This window comes from Natator depressus, chromosome 11 (assembly GCF_965152275.1).
Source record: "Natator depressus isolate rNatDep1 chromosome 11, rNatDep2.hap1, whole genome shotgun sequence".
Classification (NCBI taxonomy): Eukaryota; Metazoa; Chordata; order Testudines; family Cheloniidae; genus Natator; species Natator depressus.
The window spans coordinates 28852113-28871176 of NC_134244.1; the positions used below are offsets into that span (position 1 = coordinate 28852113).

The 19064-nt window shown below is 44.9% G+C and overlaps 1 protein-coding gene across 1 annotated transcript in view; it reads left to right on the plus strand.

The window, feature by feature from the left end:
• Positions 1-19064, plus strand: part of GALNT13 (polypeptide N-acetylgalactosaminyltransferase 13) — a 415890-nt gene that overhangs the window by 23617 nt on the left and 373209 nt on the right. The window contains exon 2 of the mRNA XM_074967361.1: positions 11597-11783. The gene's annotated coding sequence lies outside the window, so the exon portion shown is untranslated. The remainder of the gene's footprint in view (positions 1-11596; positions 11784-19064) is intronic.

The window sequence follows — 19064 nt, forward strand, 5'->3', positions numbered from 1 at the left end:
TGCAAGTTTAACTCCTTGAGCTGGGAATCACACCCCCAACTTGAAGTGCAGACATACTCTAAGATTCTGATCTGTGATGTAGGGGAAGGAGGAGGTGCAGTGTCCCAGCAGTGGCACCTGGAAGCATTATGCTGATGGAGCTCAGGAACAGGGACAATGGCCTAGATTTTTAAAGATATTTAGGTGCCTAACTCCCATTGATGCCAGTGGGAGTTAGACACCTAACAGCTTTGAGGCTCTGGGCCTATGCTTTTAGGTACTTGTCAAGGTTCCTTCACCACTCTGAACTCTAGGGTACAGATGTGGGGACCTGCATGAAAAACTCCCTAAGCTTATTTTTACCAGGTTAGGTTAAAATTTCCCCAAGGAACAAACTATTTTACCTTTTGCCCTTGGACTTGATTGCTGCCACCACCAAGCATCTAACAAAAATATAACAGGGAAAGAGCCCGCTTGGAAACATCTTTCCCCCCCAAATCCTCCCAAACCCTACACCCCCTTTCCTGGGGAAGGCTTGATAAAAATCCTCACCAATTTGCATCGGTGAACACAGACCCAAACCCTTGGATCTTAAGAACAATGAAAAAGCAATCAGGTTCTTAAAAGAAGAATTTTAATTGAAGAAAAAGTAAAAGAATCACCTCTGTAAAATCAGGATGGTAAATACCTTTCAGGGTAATCAGATTCAAAACATAGAGAATCCCTCTACGCAAAACCTTAAGTTACAAAAAGACACAAAAACAGGAATATACATTCCATTCAGCACAACTTATTTTATCAGCCATTTAAACAAAACAGAATCTAACACATATCTAGCTAGATTACTTACTAAGTTCTAAGACTCCATTCCTTTTCTGTTCCTGGCAAAAGCATCACACAGACAGAGAGAACCTTTGTTTCTCCCCCCCTCCAGCTTTGAAAGTATCTTGTCTCTGCATTGGTCATTTTGGTCAGGTGCCAGCGAGGTTATCCTAGCTTCTTAGCCCTTTACAGGTGAAAGGGTTTTTCCTCTGGCCAGGAGGGATTTTAAAGGTGTTTACCCTTCCCTTTATATTTATGACAGCACTCATCTCCAGCAATTACTAGGGCTCTGATTCTGATCTCAGACCAGGATAAATTAGGCCTTGTTCTGCCGAAGCCAATGGAGTTACACCACCAAGAGTATGGATCTTAATCGGGCCTTAAATCTGTAGAACATTTATTGCACACAATAATGCTGTTCTCCATACCATCCAGGCACACAAGGTATTGTGTGCTGCTTACAGAGCGAGTGGAACCTCTTTGCTCTTAAGGCAGAGGTGGGCAAACTATGGCCCGCAAGCCACATCCGGCCCACGGGACCATCCTGCCCAGCCCCTGAGCTCCCAGCTGGGGAAGCTAGCCCCCTGCCCCTCTCCTGTTGTCCTCCCTCCCCTGCAGCCTCAGCTCACCGCGCTGCCAGTGCTCTGGCCCACCGCTGCTGCCGGGCAGCGCGGCGGCGTGGCTGGCTCCAGCCAGGCGGCGAGCTCCTGCTGCTCTGAGTAAGTGGGCGGGCGGAGGGATAAGGGGCAGGGAGTTCCAAGGGACAGGGGGTGGTTGAATGGGGTGGAGGTTCTGGGTGGTGGTGGGTTGGATAGGTGTGGGAGTCCCAGGGGGCCTGTCAGGGTGTGGATAGGGGTCGGGGCAGTCAGGGAATGGGGGGGGGGTTGGATAGTGGGTGGGGTCCTGGGTCATGGGAGGGGGTGGTTAGGGGACAAGGAGTGGGGGGGTTGGATGGGTCAGGGGTTCTGAGGGGGGAAGTCAGGGAGCGGGAAGTGGCAGATAGGGGGCAGGGGCCAGGCTGTTTGGGGAGGCACAGCCTTCCCTACCTGGCCCTCCATACAGTTTCACAACCCCGAAAGAGTTTGCCCACCCCTGTCTTAAGGAATGCAGGCAGATGCATTATGGCTCCCCCCTGCATGGGATTGTTGGTGGCAGAATAATTATCCAGACCAATTCTCACCTAGCACACACCCATGCTGCAGTAGCCATAATTTGGCCTTTAATTTCTGCCAATAAACTGGAGCAAAGAGGAAAGTGAAATTAATTGGACAAATTAATTGTTTTGCCAGTTTTTATTTTTTCAGAAAGAACTCCAGGATAGCAGTAGCAACATGCTAGTACTTCACAGGGCTGTGTGTTAAGTAGTACGCCCCACAACTTACTACCACATAGAAATGTGCTTTCCTAGCCAGTTTTCATCCTGATTTGCTCCTGAGTTTTAAATGGAAAGTGCTTTCAGATGAAGTGCTCATTGGATTTCACAGGTGTAAGAGGCCATAATTTGCAGACAACAGGCAGTATAACTGAATTATTACAGTGTCCTGACAATTCATTATTACTGGAAGTGATACACGAGAAGTAGAAAATCTAGGCTGAGCAGAAAAATGGAAGTTAAAGCAAAAATTATTTTATTTGTAAACACAGTTATATTGATACAGATCCCTGAGATGTAATAGACATGAAACCCAACAGAGCAGACGCTGACTAACAGGATTAGGTAATTTATCTATCCAATATTTGTATTCTAACATATTTCAGAGTCATATTTGTTATGTTCAATAAGCTGCAGTTTACAAAATTCAGGTCTGCTGATAAATGTATTTAAAGAAAAATCTTAGTACACAGCCCATATCTATTTACTTTATAGATTTATTTTTTGAATCATCAAGCCAAAAATGATGTTTTCTTAGAAAGAAACTAAAAATTAAATGCCTTCTATGTCCTTTTAAACTCCTCTCTTCAGGATACTGTTTCTGCATAGCCATTTAATGATTTCGTGCACTTTGTCATGGGGCGCATCACTCCCCACCAGACTGGGACCTAGTCACTCGGGATTAGCTGGAGGCAGAGGCCCCCCCATCCATACTCTGCACACCGTGACTCCATTTCTTTATTTGCCTGCAGCCTCTCTGGCAGCTTCAGGAAGTGAAGCATCCTCTTTGTGGCTCAGCCCTCTGGCCGTGTTCTCCCCTTCCGGGGGCTTTAGCTTCTCAATAGTCTTAGGCAGTCTTCCTATTCACTGCCTCAGTGCCACTCACCCAATGATTGTTAGGGGAAGATGGACCTATCTTCTTCTCTGGATTCCAACCAAGGGACCCTCAGCTCAGCAACGTGGGTCTTCTCTCTTTGGTCTCACTGCTCTATCCCTGGGCAGCTTCCTACCACTAGTCCCCTTTCCTTCCTGGGCCTACCAGTTCCCCAAACCACCTCCTTCTTCCCAGGGAGCAAGTGACTGTAACCTACAATCTTCACTCACTCCTCCATTTCTCCTGGGAGTGTCTGCCTTTTCCCAGAAGCCCTTTCTGCTTTCAGCTCTGGGCTCTATAGGCCCTGTCTATTTCTGCCCAGCCCAGCCTCCTTAATTATCTGCCTAATTGGTTAATTGGCCCATTTGGCCTGCACTAAACCTTGCAGAATGAGAGTGGGGTAGACGCCCTATCACACATTTCTGCTTTAATGTATTTTTCATTCCTGATGTATCAAGTGTTTTTAAGTTAGTGGTTTTTAAAATGTTTTATGATATGTAGTTTTAATGTTAAAGGAGGAAACAAAACAAGGTGTACCCTTTTTTGAGTCTAAAATGAAGATGTCTCATATTGTCTTGACATCATCTGTTCTTTATCCTCTGTTGTCTAGATACCACATTAAAAGCACATTTGGAAAGCAACATACTAATCCTTTAAGCATTCGTGTGCACAGCAAGCCAACATTTTAAAGAGAGCAGATGGAATAAGAGGAAAAACAGATTCACAAACGAACTGAATTCCATTTGCGGTCATACTAGTTGGTTGAAAATATTCAAATAACCATCAAGATAAATGAGAATATGAATGAATCATAGTTCATTTCCAGAAGTCAGTGGTTCAGTGAACTTAGGCCTTCGTTCACTGAACTTTTGATTCTACATCTAAATAACAAGCTCTGCCTCTAATGGCTAAATGGCATTTCTTTTATTATGAAAATTCATTGGTAGTTGTAAATTTCTTAGCCACTGTATGAAAGAAATAAAACTACCCCAATCTGTACACGGGTGTTCTAATCATCAGAGTAAGTTATTGTCCAATAATCTTGTCTTTTTGTTGTTTTAAAATATATTCTCTACCTTGTGACAAAATCCATGTTTTTGGTCATTCATCTGTTGCCAAATTCATCTCTGGCATAATTCCAATCTAGTCATCTGGGATTCTGAATCTTTTTTTTTTATTATGATACCAACTCTGTTTAAAATGTTGGTATGTTTCAGTCTGTCAGTCAAATGAATGTTTGAGAAGGGGTGTGTGTATAAACTGTATCGCCTGCATGTGCGAAGAACAGGTGCTTAAAAATGCACATGGGAATGTTGTCATCCCAAGTTGCTCATGCACAAATAGCGGCTGTGTGGGAGCCCCTTTGAAAAAATCGCCGTAGCTTTGCGTCTCCAAAAATCCATTGTTTTATACTATTGAACGTGAAATGCATAGACAACAAACGGAAATAAAAAAGAATGTGGGAAGACAACTGAAGTTAAAATGTGTTATTTTAAGCAAGAAAATCACACATTCATGATGATTTTGCTACTTATTTAGGTCTCTAGCAATTAAGGCCCTGATCCACAAAGGTACTTAGGAGTCTATGTCCCAGTTTTAGGCTTCCATGCAATCCAGAAAACTCCCACTAAACCCTATAGGCACCTAGTTTTCTGGGTAAAAGTTCCCTAAGTGTCTGCCTCGGGACATATGCACTGCTGCCTCCCTCTAGGCGTCTGGACACCTACTTCCTGCCTAGAGCAATCCACAAACTGGGAGAAAACAGGCATTTGCCTGCCTATCGTGTACGGGGCCTGATTTTGATAGGCATGCTCAGAGGCTGCCTTCTGGATTGGAGTCCCATTCATAATCTGGCCACTGGAGGTGCCCACCTTACAACTTTTAGCCCAATAGTTAGGGTATTCACCTAGGATGTGGGAGACACGTGTTCAGTTCCCTTCTCTGCCTGAGGGGTCTCCAATGTCTCAGGACTGTGTGCTAACCAATGAGCTATCGGATATTCTGAATGGGGTAGGGGGATGTCTCTCATTCTCTCCTGTTGAAGCTGTTCCATCATGCATAAAAAAAATGAAAGAGCAATTGTAGTAGAGGGACTGGACCCAGCCCTTCCTGCCTCTTAGGTGTGTGCCCTAACCCCTACATTACAGAATCATTCCCTCTCTCTGACCCAATGACTATTTAAGTCTTTATCCGCACTGGGGCATACACAAAGAGGGAGATGAGGGACCGTGTATGTCAGGAATCAAGGCCGTACTGGAAATCCTGGGACCAACTAATTGACCTACTGCTGAACACCCTGATTGCCCAGACCCTGGTTGGCTGGGAGGTGTCACAAGTCCTCCTCTTAAAGCCCAGCAATAGCAGCACAATGCTTTATGCCTGCAGCTGTGATTGCTTGTGTATCTGTCGTATTCCCAGCCTGTTTCCAGCCTTGTTCACCTGCTGGGTTCCTGACTCTGACTCCTGGTTACTGACTGTCACTGTTCTGACCACCCATGCCTTGGTCTGCAACACAGGGCCCTGATATCCTGCTCCAGCCCTAAATCAGGCGTTGTGGATTGCAGTTTGTTCCTGTGACTTTCTAGGCACCTAAAAGTTAGGTGCTGCAATGCTGAGCGATCCAATGTCTAAGTCGCTTTATGGATCTGGGCCCAAAATTCTTCCCTCCATGACCAATTCTCAGTTTAGGAGGGGATTGAGACCCTCCTTCAATAAGGATCATGAATGCTCTTTTGATAGGATGAATTGGAGAGCCTCATGACTTTTTGCTGGGCTCCAGATCTGACTATAAGAATTACAGCATTATTTCCTGCAGAGCTGGGTTCATCTTTCCTCTCCTATAATTATTTTTTCAAAATAGTAAGCTTCTGCTAACTTTCTCTGTAGGTTCCTAGCTGGGATCCACAAAGGGACGTAGGTATTGCAATAGCGAAACGGTTCTTTGGGTTGCAACTCCTTTTCGATGGGATCGCCAGGAGAGAAACCCGCGGCTAGGGACTGAAGTCTCAGTGGCAGCTGGGGGCTGATGTGGGGCTGTGTGGGTCTTCAAGCCTGAACAATTTGGCTTGGCAGGTCCCCCTGTAGCCTGGGCCACCCGCAATTGCCCTGCTTCCCACCCCCTGCAGGCCCTGTGGATCACTTGCTGTACTCAGGCAAGTGTGTTTACCTACCAGTCCACTCAGCACTTGTTGTGTTGAAACCGGTTTGAAAAGTTGCTGTAGAAATAATTATAGCAATGGACCGTTTTCTGAAGAAAAGTGGAGGAAAGAAGGGTAACGAAGGGGAGTCAATTGCCACTTGCAGCAAAAGAAGGGATGACAACGAGGATCCAAACAACAGTAAAAAAGCAAGAAACTGCAAATACGACCCAAAATATTTGGAATATGGATTTACATGAACTGGCTTTCAGGAGGACCCATAGCCACAGTATGTGGTGTGTGGTGCAGTTCTGGCAAAGGAGAGCTTAAAACTGTCTAAAACGTTGCAGCACTTGCAGACCTGGCACAGTTCTTTTAAAACTGCTCGATTTTTTTCAGCGAAAGCTGGGAATGCTAAAGGGCCAGAAAACAGTACTGAGAATGGCAGCTACAGCAAATGAGAAAGCCCCTGAGGCATCTTTGCTGTGTCATAGTGGATAGCTAAAACTGTGAAACCGCACACTGCTGGAGAAACTTTTTTTCTGTCACATGCCAAGAAAATGGTTTTGATTATGTTGGGGCAAGGGGCAGCAACTCAATTTGATTCAATTCCCCTGTCTAACAACACTATTGCCAGGCATATTCACAGTATGACAAATGACATGACTGAACAAATGATTGCTAAAATCAAGCAAAGTCCTTTAAAATTGGAGAATGACGAAAAGATCCAAGCGGAATTTCTGATCTGCCGGCCATTACCATAGTGTGCTACAGGGGAACAGCTCTTCATACTTTTGGATGCTTTTGTCTCTGATTCTGGCTTCGACTGGCAGTGTCGTGTAGGAATTTCCAGTGCTCGTGCAGTGATTGGAAAAACAGTGAGCTAGTCACCCGAGCGCAGGCTGTTGTACCTCAGGCAGTTTGGACTCACTGTATTATACACAGACAAGCCCTAGTTGCAAAAAAAAAAAAAGGCACCCATTCTAAAACAAGTTCTCAATGAAGCTGTTTGCAGTGAACTTCATCAAGAGTAGATCACCGAGTGTACATCTGTTGGAGTTTTGTGTGATGAGATAGGAGCTGAGCACCATCAGCTGCTTTACCACATAGAAGTTTGGGGATGGTGGCTGTCTCGGGGAAAGGTTCTCAATTGTTTATTAGAGCTCAGAGAGGAAATGAGAATTTCTCTTCCAAAGATTCCCCACTGGCCGAAAAGTTTGCAGATACCAAGTGGCTTGCTTTGCTAGCTTAGCTGGCAGACATTTTGGAATGCCTAAATGTGTTAAATACTTCTGTGATGGGTTGGACCCTCCTTCTGGGGCGCCATCTGATGTGCTGGGGTCCCGCTGAGCCCACCCATTCCACCAGCCTATCTTACTGCACACGCACACATACACACACACACACATAGGTAGGGATGCACCCAGCTGTAGAATTACACAGAGTCTGCAATCAGCTCTATGTGGGAAGACTCAGCTCAGGGAATTGCCCAGTACTCTGGTGCACACACCCTCTGGAGTGTAAACCCAAAATTATATTGTCTTACGCTATATAGACAGGAAGATATGCATGCTATGTGGAGGAAGATATGCACAAACTGTTTATAGAATAAACAAAAAACAAGTTTATTAACTACAAAAGGTAAATTTTAAGTGATTATAAGGGATAGCAAACAGAACAAAGCTAATTATTGAGCAAATAAAACAAAACATGCAAACTAGGCTTTTTAAATTAAAGGAATTGTCTACAAATAGTAATTTCTCACCCTAAATGTTTTATGCAGGTTTCAGAGTTTCTTGAAAGTAAAGTGCACTGCTTGCATCTTAAATCTCCAGGTATACCCTTCACAGGCTGACCTTTCTTGCCTGGGCTCAGCCCCTGCCTCTCCCCCCCAGCTTAGTTCCTTTGTTTCTTCAGGTGTTTTCAACAGTCTTCCTTCTTGGGCGGGGAGGCAATGGAGAAGAGCCTATATTAACTCACTCCCCAGGATTGACATATGGTGGGAATCTTTTGTTTCCTAGTTTGACCTCCACCTCCTTCCAGTGGAAAAATACCAGAAGTCAAAAATGATGTCCAGTACCAGGTGACACAATCACCTGACCCTGAAGTGTCAAAGTAGCATCCCAGAAAACTTCTCAGGAGGGAGATTAATGTCTTCAGAGTCCTATTGTCCTTCCTAATGGCCCATCCAGGCTATTTGCATACTGTCTGGTGCGCATTCCCCAGGTGAAAACACAGTTGCAATTATTACATAGTCAATATTTCTAACTTCAGATACAGAAACGATACATGCATACAAATTGGATAATCATATTCAGTAAATCATAACCTTTCCAAAAATATCTCACATCACCCATCTTGCATAAAATACATCTTAGTTATGCTGTATTCATATCATAACAATATTTCTGTGAAGAATATGGGGCGTAATGTCACAACCTCACTTCAAGGGCGAGATGCTTCCATCTTTTCTCTCACTGACAAAATCAAAAGTTGTATCAAAAAACTTTCCTTGTATGCTCATGTGGCCAGTGGCAGTTTTGAAGGGTGTTTTTTTTTTTAACTGCATGTCTTTTTGGACGAAAATGCCTTGCCAAAGCATGACTTGCAACCCATTGTCATCAGCCACCTGAAAAGCCTTAAACTGCAGTTTTTGAAAGGGATCAGAAAACAGAGGTGTGGATGCAGAAACGACTGCAAGTGCTGTTATGTCACTTACAGTGAAAGAAACATTAATGGACCATTCCTGTGATGAGACATTGATCCTGAGATTTTCTGAGCAACCTATTGCTAACTTCTGGATTTCTGTGTGAGAAGAATATCCAGAGGTGTCATCTGCAGCTTGAAAATGCTCATGCCATTTTAATTCACCTACTTGTGTGAAGCTGGCTTTTCATTACTGACTTTACTGAAAAACAAATACAGGACCCGTCTTACTGTTGAAGATGACCCCCATCTTTACCTGAGTCACATAGAACCCCGCTTCAAGCATTTGTGTTAATCAATACAAGCTCACCCCTCCCATTAGGTGAATTTGTATTTTTTATTGCTGGATATAAAGATAGTCTTGTGATTGTATTGTGAATAAAATATGTAGTGGCTACGTTTTGTAGCTACAGCCTTGAAATGCATTTTTTATTTAAAATACTACTGTGAGTAACACAGGGCACTAGGGTCATGTAATAATTTTTCTGGTCAGAAGGGTATCACAGTGCAATGATATTTGAGAACCAATGCAAGAGTGAGTGTCACGGAACCTAGAAAATCCAGCAAGAACAGTGCAATCCACAAAGCCGAGTTAGCAGCCTACGCTCCCTATACAATAAGAAAAGGAGTACTTGTGGCACCTTAGAGACTAACCAATTTATTTGAGGATAAGCTTTCGTGAGCTACAGCTCACTTCATCGGATGCATACTGTGGAAAGTGTAGAAGATCGCTCCCTATACAATGAAGGAGGAGAGATAGGTACCTTAGACTGTGACCCACAAATATGCTAGGCAGGGAGCTGCTAAATTAGCCAATGGGAGATGCTGACCAGAGAGGTATGTGCTAAGCCCCACTCCTCTCTTAGAGATAGGCACCTAAGTTCAGGCTGCAAGGAGTTGTCTATCTCTGCTTAGTGATCCAGAAACAGGCACTTGCTGCCTGGAGTCAGACAGCTTAGGTCGTAAGGCGTTTCTTGCAGGAATGAATTAAGTGCCTGGCTTGCTGCTGCCACACTAAACCGCTGGAAGAGGAAATGGTGCCCACTTTATAACTTTTAGCCTGGTGGTTAGAGCACTCATCTGGGAGACCCAGGTTCAGTCCCCCCCACTCTCTGCCAGAGGGGGAGAAAGGATTTGAACAGAGGTCTTCTACCTTTCAGGAGAATACTCTAACCACTGACCTATGGTATATTCTGAGCTGGGGCTCCCTTAATTTCTCCTGTTGAAGCTGTTCCATTGTGGATAAATAATGGAGTTGTTGGAGCAGCGGTACCAGGCCAGGGTCTCCCAAGTGCGTGCCCTAACATTGCAGTACAGTCATTCCCAAATTCATATTTCTTCGCTCTTCCTCTCTGCCACGGATTGTTCCAATGTGGATAAACACTTAGTCATTGGAATAACTCTGTAGCCCAAGTACTTTTGCAGATCCCACCCCTAATTACTAGGAATAATCCCCATTCACTAGAAATAAGTGTAATACAGACGCTCAATGCATGTGATCATGCCTCCTAGGGCATGTGTACACTGCATCTGGGAGTCAGCCTCCCAGTCTGGGTCCACAGACTTGTGTTAGCGGAGTTTGTGCTAATGCGCTAAAAAATAGCTGTACAGATGTTGTGGCTTGGGCTCTGAAGCCTGGAGTGGGGGTGGGCTTGAGGACCGAAGCCACAACCTCAAAGCTGTCTATTTTGAGAGCACTTGCACAAGCCCCACTAGCACAAGTCTGTTGACCCGGGCTGTCAGGCTTGCTCCTTAGTGCAGTGTGGACATATTCCTACTGACTGACCCCAGTGCCTGTAACAGCCTGCTACTTACTCCTTTAACTCTGGCACTGGGGCTTCTGCTTTTAGAATCTGTTCCAAAGCCTACTGGAGTTAATGGAATGGCTCCCATTGCCTTCATTGGGTTTTGTATCAGGCCCTTTGGAAGTAAAGGTCCTAACTTTTATTCTCTTTGAATACTGTGGTGTCTGGTATTTTTTTGGTGCAAAATCACACAGTAGTAAGCCACATCAGTAGTAAGCAAGGTGAGATCTCATGGCTAGACAGTAACATAGAGAGATTTTCTAACACTAAACAAAGGAGCTTTGCAAAGATTTAAGCATCTTTCTGTGCTGTGTTTGTACAGTGCCCATCTCAATGAGATCCTGGGCCATGACTAGGGCCACTACTTGCTATAATGCCAATAATAATCTCTATAAGAAATAACCTCTAAATAAGGTGAAGAAAACTAGTTCTGCACAGCACTCATTTTCTGCTTCCTCTATTTCTTTGTTTAGAACATATTTTATTTGGAAAATCTGATAAAAGCAGCATGATGTCATGGGTATTCCAAGGAAGTAATTCACGGTCAAGAGAATGTTACAAAATCTACAAAGATTATCAAATGTACAAGACATCAGAAACGGAGTTATACATAGAATTTGAGCATATGAGTTGCAAACGTTCTTACCCTGATGGAATTCTTCATATCAAAAACAAGAGAAACTTTAATGGTTATTATTTAAACAATATACATTTTAAACTGTATTTCTTTCAGTGGTTATAACAGCATAACGATTGGCTTGCTTATAGCAGAGATGAGTGAGCTGGTTTGAATAAAACAAGACCTGTTTCTTTCCCCGAACTTAGTCAAAATTCACAGCAGACTAATTTCTGAAATTTGGTATAGTTCTTTTTAAACACAACTTCTTTCTCATCTTCACAGGGGTTTCCATGTCCTGGTGGTGGACTGAACCAGAATTGGGATAGAGACCAAAAGAAATGCTGTTGTCCTGGGATTTCCACCTCAACCTAAGGCAGAAAGCACCAGAAATCGCAGGAGAATGCCACATGCCAAAAGATCTCCAGCCCAAATGTACAGGCTCAAGAAATTCGGACAAAGCTTGATTAAGGTAATCTGGAAATGCAGGCTAAGGAACTCACATTGGGCATGTCTAATATGCATCTGGGAGCTAGCCTCCCAGTCTCGGTCCACAGACTCAGGCTAGTGCTCTAAAAAAATATCTGTGTAGACAGTGCTTTGACATTACAGCTCAGACATTACACCTCAAGCCCTCCTCCCCAGGCTTCAGAGCCTGAGCTCTACCAGAGCTGCAATGTCTACATAGCTATTTTTAGAATGCTAGTTTGAGTCCTGGTAGCAGAAATCTATGGAACCAGGCTGGAAGGCTTGCTTCCAGGTGCAGTGTAGACAAACCCATTGTGACCTGTGAACCAGGTGCGGTCCAAGTGTTTCAGAAATGGGGGAGGGAGGGAAATATAAAACAGGAAAAAAATATGTGGTCTTTGAGAGACGCATGTTTCTCACTCTGTAACAGTACAGATTAAAGGGAACTCTTACCACACCAGACCAGGAGGGGAAGGCACTTTCCCTGTTATTTGTCTGGTGGTCTTGCCTAGTTTGCCCCACTGTGCTAGGCACTGTACAGACGCATTTTGAACAATACTACGCAAGAAGGAGGGGGGAGATCTCCCTCTGCTTTTCATGAAGGAGTGGGAGCTGCACACTTTCCTTGCCTTGACTAATAGCAACAATCGCAAACAAACCTACAGGAAGTGTCTTTGCAGACAGAACAGAGGGTCCACTTGAAAGTGAAGCACATAGTTACAAAAGAGGTTGGGTGCTCTTATAACTCTGCGTTCATTGCTACACAAAATACAAAAATATGAAGAGAAGTGATCTGGGAAGTCTTAGCCCAGAAGTATGTGTCTAACTATACATTGTAAAAAGGCCATGAATGACATTAAGGGCAGGCCCAGAGGGTTTATCCTGGGCTAAGACCAAGAAGCAAATCTTTCTTTTAAAGAAGCCTTTATTAAAAAGCAAGTGTAATGGAAACTTTGGTCAAAGGGGTCAGACTGCTAAGGCTCTGCCTGCACGGCAGCTGCCATCAGTTTTAGTTCTGGTTCAGCTGAATCAGTGGAAATTAGGGGGGAGACGTCTCCCATGTATACAAAGTCTGATGACTGGAGAATGGTGAAATGACATGACAAGATCAAGACCTGAGCAATTGAGAAAGAGAGGGCTTTTCAGTTAGACACACACACAGTTTAAGGCAATCTGCTTTTGTTAACACTTAGTGTAAATGCCTAATTGTGACGGGATGTACCTACACCGCACTGGTTCAGCAGGGGTTAACCACGCCTATAGGCTGAGGAGGCCACGCCCCCTTGGCCCTGCTAGGCATGCTCCAGCTGGAACGAGGGTATAAAAGAGAGAAACTCAGCTCAGTCTGGGCTGGCTGCCACAGGGAGCGGATGTGTGTTGTAGGCCCCTGTAAAGAGACTGCTAGAGTGCCAAGAGGCAGAAGCCAGCTGGGGCAAGGCTCCAACTGAAGGAGGAGAGACAGTGGAAGCCTTGAGACTACTAGATTTGGAACGAAGTGTAAGAAGGGCCTGGAGGAACTAGACTTTGATCTGGTTATAGAAGTGGGGATAGACTCAGTGTGTTTTGGAAGGACCCCTGCTGAGCCCATGGGGGATACACCTGCCACAGACAGGCTAGGACCTGGTGGAGTAGGTCCCCCTACCCTGGCTGCCACTCATCCCTTGGTGGTGGCCACTCCCCTCTGGCCACTAGGATGCCCTCTCCTGCCTAGGAGAGTGGTCCTATTGATCCTGGCTCCTGGGGCCACCCAGCCCTTCCTAGGAGGATGGCTACGGCCACATAGGAAATTAGGCCACTCAGGCTGCCAAATCCCTACTTTAATTCTCCCACAACCTGGCACCCCCCTGATGGGGGTACCTACCATGTAACACTAATTAATATGTTGATGAAAGGAAGATTTTGTTAAAGATTTAGCATCATCACACTTTCCTAGCTTAGAGCATGTGTGGTGGTGCTAAATCTTTAACACCAGCTGTGAAGATCAAGCATAATCATATCATGATTCTTGATATTTCTAAGGTTTAAAAAAAAGTAAGAAATAAACAAACCTTTCATGACTTTTTTATTACATCATAAAGGAGCAAGACAGTTTATTTAAAAAATCCTTTCACGATCACTTTTAGATGAAGAACTTACTTTCTAAATTCACAGATTTGTGGGTTGAGTATAATGCTGTTTTATCTTTCTAATACGGTCCCCTATCACCACAGTATCTGAGCACCTCACAAGCTTTAATGTATTTATTCTCACAAGCCCCACTCCCATGAGGCAGGATGTTACTATTATCTCCATTGTATAGATTGTCTCTCTATGCCTCAGTTCCACAAGTGAGTTGCCCAGGATGGGACAGGATGTTCAGAGAGTAGGAATTGAACCAGGTCTCCCATGTCCCAGGCTAGTACTCTAATCACTGGACCATCCTTCTTTTCCTGGGAAGCTGACATTATAAATGTTAGGTGCAACTATAGAGGGTATTTCTTTTACTATTGTATTTGCAGTGCATGTCTTCCAATTACTCCCTTTGATGCTATTTCAGGTTGTAATGTGCTCTTGAGAGATTTTAAGGAATCATTTGGTTAGACAGAACGTTTTAAAGATAATTTCTTTTAGCAGTGTTTTTTGTTTTGATGTATGGTTACTGTTGAGCTGCTATTTTCATCTCAGTATAAGTCATAAATAGATAATCCCTCAAGAGAAGGGATGTTACACTTATAGTCTGAAAAGACAAATAGAAAGCTATATAAACCCCTAGGAAATGGCCATATCGTGGGTATTTAAAATAGTTCTCGTTGGGGTACTTGTTCACAACTTGAAATGTAAACCAGCTAAGAACAAACTTATAACAAAAGGCAAATAATATGTTTCACCCATGCCTAGTAATTCTTGCCTCAAGTCCATAACTTGTTTGTGCTATGGTATTCTAACTTCTGCAAAGATTTGCAATCATGATTTAAAAACTGCAAGTAATGGAGAATCTACCTGTGATAGTCTCTTCCGTGGCTGAGTGGCCCAGTGGCTAGATCACTGGCCTTTCAGTCTGTAATGACAGAGGTGGGACTGAGACCCTCCCTCGCTACCGGGTCCCTGTCTGGGCCCTGTGTAGATCAACCCCTAAACAGGGGAGATGGGTCTCTCTCCCAGCAGGGAGTCAGGACCCACTTCCTTGGGCTACTTCCTACAACTTTGGGGTGTGGCCCCATTAGTCCAGTTTCCCCAAGTGCTGGGGTTTATTTGCAGCCTCCTGTTGGCAGAGGAGCCCTTGCTTGCCAGCTTAGTTAACAATTCCCCAAAATACCTCCAATCTCTGCCTAAAATAACTGGGTAGGCAAGCATCAGAGCCAACAGGGACTCTTCTCGTCTCCCCACTGTTCACTTCACTGAAGTCACTTCAGTGTGGGGGTAGGACCTCATGTCTCCATGCACACACTGTAACATGATGGTGCCCTGAGTTGGCCCTGGGTTACGAACCACCGCGCTTGTTAAAAGAGTCTGGGCACATCCCGAATCTACCAGCCTCACTGCTTCTCTTCCGTTAACCCACACTGGGATGATTAGTTTTGCTGGGTTGCCTTGACATGCTCATGTCCCCAGGGTCCATATCTTCCCGAAGCTGCATTCCATGTAGGGACAGGGTCTGGACCAGTGCCCAGAAAGGCCACACGTGAAACACCGATCCTTATCTTGGGTGATTCCCTGTCTGGTCATTTGGGTGATCTCTTCCCCATGGGCATCCACAAGTTCCATTCCCAACAATACCCCTTTCTGAACCTCCAGTGGCCCAGTCTTGAACTGGGGTGTGAGCGAATGGCTCTGGGTCAGGGAATCCTGGGACCTCTCGGGCCTCATGCCATCTGGGGCTCTGGAAAGGGGGTAGCATGGCTGTGCTCCTCAAGGGGCTGGGGTCCATGGGTGATTCCGTCTTTCAGTGGCATGGGGCTCTTGGTCCCTACAGGTCCTGGAGGGTGGGGGCGTCATCACAGGTGACCTAGCAGCTAGGTAGTTCTCAGCGAGCTGGATGGCATCCATCATGGTGTCAGTACCAGCTCTAGCAGGACCAGTTCATTGACCTGCGCTCCAGTCTTTGCTTCTGGCTTGAGCCACCTCCAGCATGAGTCCTGCAGCTTCTGGGCTCCCGGCAGGTACCACTCCCCCCAGAAATGTTGTTGGAATGTCTCCTCTGAGATGTCTAGGGCTTCAAATAACAGACTTAACCTGGGCATATTCCTGGGTGGCGACAGGGTCTAAAGTGCGATACATGGTCCGTGCTACCCCTGTTAAATATGGGGCCAACACCACTGCCACCGGGCTACCATGGGCACCTGCTCAAAAGTTTTCAGGAAAGCCCCAGGGCCATCATCGGGTCCCATGTTGGTGAGCCCGATAAGGGCAGGGATAGTTGACTCTGCTGGAGTGCTGGGTGTAATATTGTGCTGCTGTTACTGGGCCGCCAATTTGCAGATAAGCTGCTGCATGCCATCTGCTGCAGCAGTTGCTGTTGATGGTGGGAATTTTGCTTGGTCATCCATTTTAGTAGCTGTTCCATCTCCATTTAAGGGTCTTTTTAAATTGCCTCTGGCAGGTACTAGGGCAGATGCCCACATTGTCCACCACTTGTGATAGAGTCTTCCATGGCTGGGTGGCCTAGTGGCTAGATCACTGGCCTTTCAGTCTGTAAGGCCAGGGAGTTGGAGGGGGATCCAGACCCTCCCTCTCTACTGGGTCTCAGCGCCGGGCCCTGTGTAGATCAATCCCTAAAGAGGGGAAATGTGGTCTCCCTCCTGGCGGGTCGTCAAAACCCGTTTCCCTGGGCTACTTCCTACAAGTCTCTTCAATTTGGGGTATGGCCCCATAATCCAGTTGCCCTGAGTGCTGGGGTTTATTTGCAGCCTCCCTGTGGCAGGGGAGCCCTTCCTTGCCTCAAGTGGCTGCACTGGCTGGCAAGTTGCTGATTGGTCCCTTCGGGCAGGCAGACTGAGAGCTCCTGCCTCCTCACCAGTCAGCCCCTTTCTGAGCCAGGCTCCTTTTTTCTCCCCCTCCAAGCCAAGCATTGGCTGCAGTATCGTGGGGTGGGGCCAGTTGAACCCAATGATTTTCTTTAACTCCACTGTGCTGGACACAACCAAATCCCTAGTTCTTCCAATGTTTAATTATCTTCATTGTTTAAAAAAACCCAAACTTGCATCTTGTTTCTAGTCTGAATTTATCTAGCTTTGGCTTTCAGCCATTGGATGTTGTTATGCCTTTGAATACTAGATGAATGAATCTGCTACCACAGAAAATCTTCTCCCCATGCAGGTATTTATAAACTGACCAAGTCACCTCCTATCATTATGTTGAATAAACTAAATTGCACTTCTTTAGACACTCACTGCAAGATGGGTTTTCCAGACCTTAAATCATTTTGTAGTTTTTTTCTGAACCCTTTCCAATTTGCCAGCATCATTCTTAAGCTAGAGGCACCAGAACTGGACACAGTATTCCAGTAATGGTCTCACTAATGCTGTATGCAGTGGTAATATCGCTTCTTATTTCCCTGTTGAAACATTCAAGGATTGAATTAGATTTCTTAGCCACTGCACCACGCTGAGAGCTCATGCTGACTTGCTTATCCACCATGATCCCTAAATCCCTTTTATAGTCACTGCTTTCCAAAATAGCCTTCGTCCTGTAAGTGTGACCTATAATCTTTGCTTCTAAACATATGACTTTGTATTTGCCTGTATTAATAGGCATGTTCAAATGAGCCTATATTACCAAATGATCCAGATTGATTTATCTTGGCTATTTATATAGCTCCATTATTGTAGCATATGAGTGACTTACAATCTTTATATTTATCCTCACAACAACCCTCTGAAGTAAACAAGTACTGTTTCCCCATCTGTAATAGCTCTCCTTGTCTCCCTCTCATTTATTGATATACGTGAGAGAGACCCCAGAATAGTCCAGTGTTTAGGACACTTACCTGAGATGTGGGAGATGCCGATTCTAGTCTCTTATTTGGAGCAGGGATTTGAGCCTGTCTCTCCCACATCACAGGTGAGTGATCTAGCTAGGGCATAGACTCAACTTCTCATGTTGGAACTGTTTCACTTTGTATAAATTTAAGTAATCATTGGGCCAGAGAGAAAGAGAGAGAGAGACTGACTCAGGCAGAGCAGGGACTGGAAGCTGGGACTCTCGCATCCCAGTGAGCTCTAACCACTGGGCCATTCTGGAGCTCTTTCTGCTTTTTAGCAAAAGAATTTCCAAAGATCGCGTTTTCATCCTGATGTGGCAAGAAAACAAATTCTGAAATGTTTTGCAAAATGGAACGCATGGTTTATAGGCATTAATTCCATTTAAGACTTTACTGATTGCATCCCGTATGAGCCTTTCCATGATTTTGCCTGGGATTAATGTCAAGCTAACTGGCCTATGGTTACCTGTGTCATCCATTAATGCATTTTACAGAGCAGATAGAGGCACAGAAGTGAAGTGACTCACTTAGTCACTCCCAGCTGGGATTAGAACACAGTTTTCCCTAATGCCCCCTCCTTTGTTCTACCCACTGGAACCTGGAGTCTTTACTTGAGGGAGCTGTTTATTTAAAATGTTTGTCTTTAACTTAAGTACTGATCTTTATAAAAGATGACTAATATGCAGCTAATATTTAATCTTGTGCTTTTGCATCTTGACTGCTTCCAGAACGGGAATAGCATTGGTTTAAAACTGATGTAACTGAGTGAAGTCCAGTATCTTTATTAGTAGTTTATGAAAAATGATCAAGGAAAAGGGCTTTTCAAAAAAAGCTTTAAATACATTTAATTAATTACTCTAAAAATAACTAATGCTGTCTGTTCAACCTGAGAGCAAGTCCTCTCAGCCATTAAGGTTCTTGAAGCAAATGTTATGGATTAATCTTTCCCATATGAGTGAAATTACAGCCTCTAACCTTGCTAAAGTATATAGACCAAGTTGGACTGCATCCCAAGTTGGTTTTTGCAAAGATGTGGATGAAGAACTTTCACCAGTATTTCCCCAGCTCAAAGTTCAATGATACTCGAGCACTATGTACTCCTGGGGGGCTGTGCGGGACTGCATGCCCTCAGAGAATGCCCCCCGCAGGTGTCCTGTGTTCCCCTGCCGGAAACAGCAGGGAAGCCGCGCAGGGGGGACCATGGGCGCAGTTGTTTTTTGGGGGGGGGGAAGGGAAATGCCCCCCTCCAAACAGAGGCGAGGCAGGGAGGGGCACACGGGGTTACATGCCTCTGCCCCCCCTCATTCTGCAAGTGCAGAGCTGCCC